Raw genomic sequence first — 6,534 nt, forward strand, 5'->3', positions numbered from 1 at the left:
AGAAGGGGTACAGCTAAGGTTTACAAGCTCACAGAGGTAGTGGGTAAAGTCCAAAGACAGTTATCCAGTTATCCCACAGGGCCATAGCTAGCATAGCCCCCAGTGACACCTCTTCATGGGGGCACCCATAGAGCTGATTCATGACTGCCAAGAGGTGTCCAACAGCACCAGGGAAGGCAGTCAAGCCCTTCCAACACTGGGATCCCAAATAAAAAAGTGGTCGTGGCCAAGAGAAAGTGGTGAAAGGAGACTTTAATCTATTTGAGTGTTCTGTATCTGACTATTTGTTGTTGAGTGTATCCTACATCTGTGGGATGTCCTTCATGCGGCATAACTGACCTGAGTATAAAATGAGTCCTAGTTGTATAAACTTGATCAAGTGTGGGAAAATGTGTGAATGATACCATCGTAGATTTCCCCACCTTCATTTTGGTCTGAACAATTCAGGTCAGACTCCACATCCTTGTTTGCATACATGTACAAGAACATGGCTTCCCAAGGTCAGAAATTAAAAGGGATGGAAACTTAAGCAGAGTGAAGAAACTTAACAGCTGTGTGCACAGAGGCTCAGCTATAGGACATTCCTGTGACTTGCTTTTGGTCAGCAGCAGATGCCAAGGCCATGGAGTCCATTAATCAGCATGTGGCCTCCACACTGTGTTTTATCTTCTCAGCTTGCTTTCCTGTTGTTCTGCTTTCCTGTCATGCCTTAACATTCTTCCCTGTAAGGAAGAAATGAGGCTGCTGGTTCTCTGTCCACCCACATCTCCTTTCAGTCCTCCATCCCTTTTCACACTCTGAATACACATTTGAACCTGGCAGACGTGTAGGGGCTGACCCTGCTGCACAGCAGTGACGTGATGTGCTGGGAGAAGAGTTAGCCTTACAGGAAAAGCTATTGAAGGATCCGGGCAGGAGAGCTTTGTGCTTCTCTTTCAGTGGAGCTAATGCTTCACAGCTGAGGTCAAAGTGTCCAGCTGACACATGCATTTACACCTCATGGCACATGGATTGGATGCAAATCAAAGATGAATCACTTTGTCAAGTGACTGAAATCCTGAATTTCAGTGGTGTTTCAAACTGACAAAATGACATTTGTCTTCCTTTTTTTTTCTTTTTTTTTCTTTTTTTGGCACCTGCAAATGACTGTGGGAGTGATTTTCTGTCATCAGTTATATAGGAGGGTAATTTGTGCTTCTCGGAGGGCTTAGCAAAACTGCAGGCATTGCTTCTTTTGTGCCCAGTTCCAGAAGAAAAAACACACCTGCAATTACATGTACGTGGGTGCAAATTGCAGGGATAATGCTTAAACAAGATTTGGAGTTTTCCAGTGAGATTGCATTTGGCTGGGAAACAAAGATAATAAAACTGATGTACCTGAGCTGAGTTTTTTCATGGGAATGTTCGCACCCATTTCAACAACGGTGACATCACAGTATGGTTTGGATTGGAAGGGATCTTAAAAGTCTTTTGGTTTTAACCCCCTGCTGTGGGCTGGTGGCCACCCACCAGTTCAGGCTGCCCAGGGCCGCATCCAACCTGGCCTCAAATGCTTCAGAGAGTCTTCAAGCAAAGGTAAGGCAGCTGACACCAGAACAAACTCTTCAAATCACCTCTTTAATCATAGATATTAAGGTTGGAAAAGACCACTAAGATCCCACAGTCTGACTGTCAGCCCATCCTCACCAAACCAAATCCACTAACCAAATCCCTCAGTGCCACATCTACACACTTCTTGAACACCCACAGGGACAGGGATTCCACCACCTCCCTGGGCAGCCTGTGCCAATGCATCACCACTCTTGATGAGAATTTTTTTTTCTTAATATCCAACCTGAAGTTCCCCTGGCACAATTTAAGGCCATTATCTCTTGTCCTATCGCTGTTATGTGGGAGAAGACACAAGCCCCCACATCACCACAACCTCCTTTCAGGCAGTTGCAGAGAGCAATAGGGTCTCCACTGAGTCTCCTCTTCTACAGGCTGAACATTATGTGTACCCATGCATCCCACTTTGATGCAGGGCAAAAGGAAGCTTTGTGAGCGTTGGCTTCTTAAATGTCTACCAAAAAAATACATTACCTTGAAATTCAGGAAATATTTTTCCAGATAGGTTCAGGTGTGCATATCTTCTACAACCCATTTCTCTCTTCATAGAGGATTTGTAATCACAGAAGGAGAAACCATGTGGACTAGGCTTCAACAAATAGCCTTGTTGAAAGAAATCTACTTGCAAAGTGATATGAAGAGATGTCTGCCCCTTTTCTGTCTGTCCTTTCCTTTCTGTGCTGTGGCATATACGAGCTGTGAAGAAGAGGATGAGCCACAAGGAGGTTTGTCTCTCATCAGTTTTGCTGATGCAAGTCCTTAACTTTGACTGTCGTGTCTCAGATTCAAGAGTGATGAGCCACAAAATGGCAGAGGGACTGGAGCACCTCTGCTATGAGAAGGCAGAGACTGAGAGAGCTGGGACTGGAGAAGAGGATGCTTCAGATCAGGGGATCTGATCAATATCCATAAGTACCTGAAGAGAGAGTGCAATGAGAACAGAGACAGGCTCATTTCAGTGGTGCCCAGTGCCAGGACAAGAGGCAGTGGGCACAAACTGGAACACAGGAGGTTCTATGTAAATATCACAAAGCACTGATGTTGCCAGAGTGCTGACAGGTTGCCTAGAGAGGCTGTGGAGCCTTCTTGAAGATATTCAGGAACCACCTGGATGTGACCCTGGGCACTCTGTGCTGGGTGTCCCTGCTTGAGCGGGGTTGGGCCAGATGTGCCCAGAGGTCTCTCTGACTTTTTTATGTTAAGAGCTGCTTTCGTCTAGAGAAATAATCTAATCAGAACGAATCTAAACTCAGAGACTGCTGAATCCTCCAAGTTTCATCTCAGTGACATATAACATTTCTCCTCCAGCTTTGCTGAAAAAGAACAGACATTGGAGCTCCTGCTTCATTAGAGCATAATGAGGCAAAATTGTGGGGCTTGCTGGCGCCACTCAGCAATTCAACACCATGATCGTCCTCAAAGCCAGCAAAACAGGAGAGCTGCCAGCTCCTCCTGCAGCACGTGGCACTGGCTCAGGGTCAGCAGAAAACCTCCATTGGGGTTTTACTAAGGAGCCTGCCATCACAGTAGCAACAACCGAGTCAGAAGTAGCCCCGATGAGAGCAGGGACAGGGCAGGAGTAGCAGCTGAAAGGCACTGGGGCAGAGCTGGTCCGGAATTGCCATTCCTAAGGGCTGCAGGGAGTGTTAATGGGCCCCATGTGCTGCAGGAATGCAAAGCTCTGCGTGGGCTGGGAGAATTATGCTCTTGACATTGGGAGAACTTCCTGACTGAGAGCTAATTGCTTTGGCCTGTGAGTGTCTCTGCTCCAGATTAATGTTATTGAATGGTAAACCTAAAGGAGCAGCGAAACCAAAGGCAGATAGCTGTCCTGCGTGAGATGCTGCTGGTTTCACCTCACATTTCTGGGGATATGGAGCATGCTTTAGTTCAGTTTGTGTTTAATTGTCATTTAACTGTAATACAAAGATGAGACTGGTCCCGTTACGGTTATTTCATAATGCATGTCTCCAACAAGGGCCTACAGTGAAGGCGTGCAGTCAACTATCCCTACCATGCCACTAACCACGTTCCTCAGTGCCACATCTACTCTCTTTCTGAACACCTCCAGGGAAGGTGACTCCACCACCTCCCTGGGCAGCCTGTGCCAACGCCTCACCACTCTTTCTGAGAAGAAATTTTTCCTAACTTCCAACCTTCACCTCCCCTGGTGCAACTTAAGGCTGTTCTATCTCACTGTTACTGGAAGAATATGAGACCAGACACAGAGATCCAGCTGTCCCATTTTTTTATTATCTCTGATTGCTGACCAATGAACCTAAAGCTGAACTCTTCTTGGGGAAAGAATCAACGTGTTTGAAGGATGTGCTTGAGATGAGATCAGCTGAAAATGCGGACATTCCGTTGGAAGCTCGGTGTCCAGGAACTTTGCTTTTATGTGTAACCCACTGAAACACTCAGCAAAGGTTTGTGTGCTCAAACAATGAGAGGAACCTGCAATGTATTGTAAGGAACCTGCTTAGAGAGGGATTGGACTTGATGATCCCCAGAGGTGCCTTCCAACTCCTGCAACTCTGTGATTCTGTGAAAAGGTGGAGGGACATGCTGCCAAAGGAGAAGGAAACAACCCTGAGAGAGAAAAAGTGAGTGGCTCCGAAAAGATCTGGAGAAGGCACATGCACAGAGGTTCAGTAGAGATGTCAGTGGGTTGGAAGGAGAAAAAAAGAAATGATGCTCTGGAGTTTGTGTTGGTTTGAGCCCAGTTTGGTTCTTGTGTGTGGGCAGAACTGACAAAAGTCACAGACCACAGAAACACCAGAAACTGAGGGAAACAAGGTTCCTTCTTAAGGGACTCCTCCACCACATATGATGTACTGAATCTTTATTCCCCAGCTCCTTGTTAACACAGTACTGTCAGGCTCCACTGCCAACCTTGAATACTTCTGATTCATTCCTGTGGTTCCCTGAGCATCCAAATGAGACAGAAATTTGGTCGGCTAACTTATTAGGAATGCCTTCTCCCCTTTCCTTTACTGCACACACTGCAGTATATTGCTGGCATTGTTTAAACTGTTACTGGCAAACAGTATTGCTCTGTACATTATAAATAGAAAGCAGGCAGCAAATGGAGTTAAATGTGGACCGAGAGGCACAAATTCCTAAGCAAACAGTCTGTGTGTCTGACAGGAAATAGAAGAACGTTGTTAAATTTGCCCATGGCCAGTCTAATCTAATCTTTTTTTTTTTTTTTTAAGAATGTGATATTGTATGTCTACCAAATAACAGCTTCTTAAAACTGAAAATAAAGCCACTAATACAAGATCTCCCCAGAACATCCAAATTACTTAAACCTTAACACGGCTTTGAATTCTGCTTTTCCAGTGTTCTCGGGTGTCAGATAACAGTGAACAGCAGCTTACACAAACACGCTGAGTTACACAGGCAATAACCTGCCAAGCATGTCTACAAAGGACAGGCTGGTAGCAAACCCCCACCTTGCTCATAAATGCCCTTCATCTGTAGGAAAGATCACAGTGACACTCAGCTCCCGTTATCTGTGATAAAACAAAAACTGTGCTGCAATCCAAGATGCCCTGCAGTGCACTGGTGGTGAAGTGCACCCATCTGTTGTAAGTTCTGCATGACGCAGGCATCTTCTGCATGAAACGCAGCACAGATGTAAAACTTCTCACTGAACTTCTCAGAGTCTATCTTATTTTGATATATATTGATTGGTTTTATGGGTTGGGTTGGTTTTTTTTTTTGAGTTTTCCTTCGAGATTGAAGTTTTGGAAGAATTGTGGTTTCTTCTGGTGACAACTGGAGTGAAGAATGTTGAGTTTGCAGCAGTTTCTATCATTTTCTGCTGGAGTAGCAAGGACTTCTGGAAATTAAGATTAATCTTTCCTGCTTCCTGGCTCCTAAAGATAGCAGGAGGCTCTCCCCTAACTGCACTGCAAGCTCATTTCACAGCTAAAAGCTCTTAATTAAGAATTATCTATTCCTACTTCTCCCTCATTTCTTCCTCAGCTTGCTTCATCTTTCAGATTTTAGAGAAAGGTTTTGCCACCCTGACACTTTCCATTCCACACTCAATATGAGTTGCAAGAATCCAGTCTGTTCAGTGTTCACTGAATATTCTTCTATAGATATCTTTGGGGGTTTACTGTAAACTTGGAGGACCAAAAAATTTCCTTGGACAAGCAGATCATTTTCAGTTTCGTGTTGCAAACCTTGAAACACCTTTATTTTTTAATGAGATTTACATCAAAGAATCATAAAGTTTGGAAAAGATCGCGAAGATCATCCAGTTCAATCATCAGCCCATCCCCACTAATGACATGCCCACTAATCACATCCCTCAGTGCCACATCTGCACATTTCTTGAAGACCTCCAGGGATGCTGACACAGGTGGGCAGCCTGTGCCAATGTCTCACCACTCTTTCGGAAAAGAAATGTTGCCTAATATCCAACTTAAACCCTCCTTGGCGCAACTTACGGCCATTCCCTCTCCTTTTATGATCAGGAAGCAGAAGCTGATCCCCACCTCATCACAACCTCCTTTCAGGCAGTTGTAAAGAACAATAAGATCTCCCCTGAGCCTCCTCTTCTCCAGACTGAACAATCCCTGTTCCCTCCGCTGCTCCACTTAAGGCTTGTGCTCCAGACCCCTTTTTTGAAGGGCACGCATTTTGGTTTTGGAATAGCTTACATTTTCTGCTGTAAGAGCAGGCAGAGTGACATAAGCTTTGCTTTGCTGGAACAAACTACAGAAAAAAACTGCTAGGGGATGAAGAGCTGTATGTATCCTTAGCACTCAAGGAGAGGTTGATAGAGGTCTGGACGCTTCTTGACCTTCCCCTCATGTGAAAGCCTAAGAGCTGAACATCCTCAAACTCTCCATCTCTGCAAGCCAGGCGCTGCTACTTTCTCCCTTGGTGTAAGAAAAGAAGAGGAAGAGAATG

Source organism: Lagopus muta, chromosome 1 (assembly GCF_023343835.1).
Source record: "Lagopus muta isolate bLagMut1 chromosome 1, bLagMut1 primary, whole genome shotgun sequence".
Lineage (NCBI taxonomy): Eukaryota > Metazoa > Chordata > Aves > Galliformes > Phasianidae > Lagopus > Lagopus muta.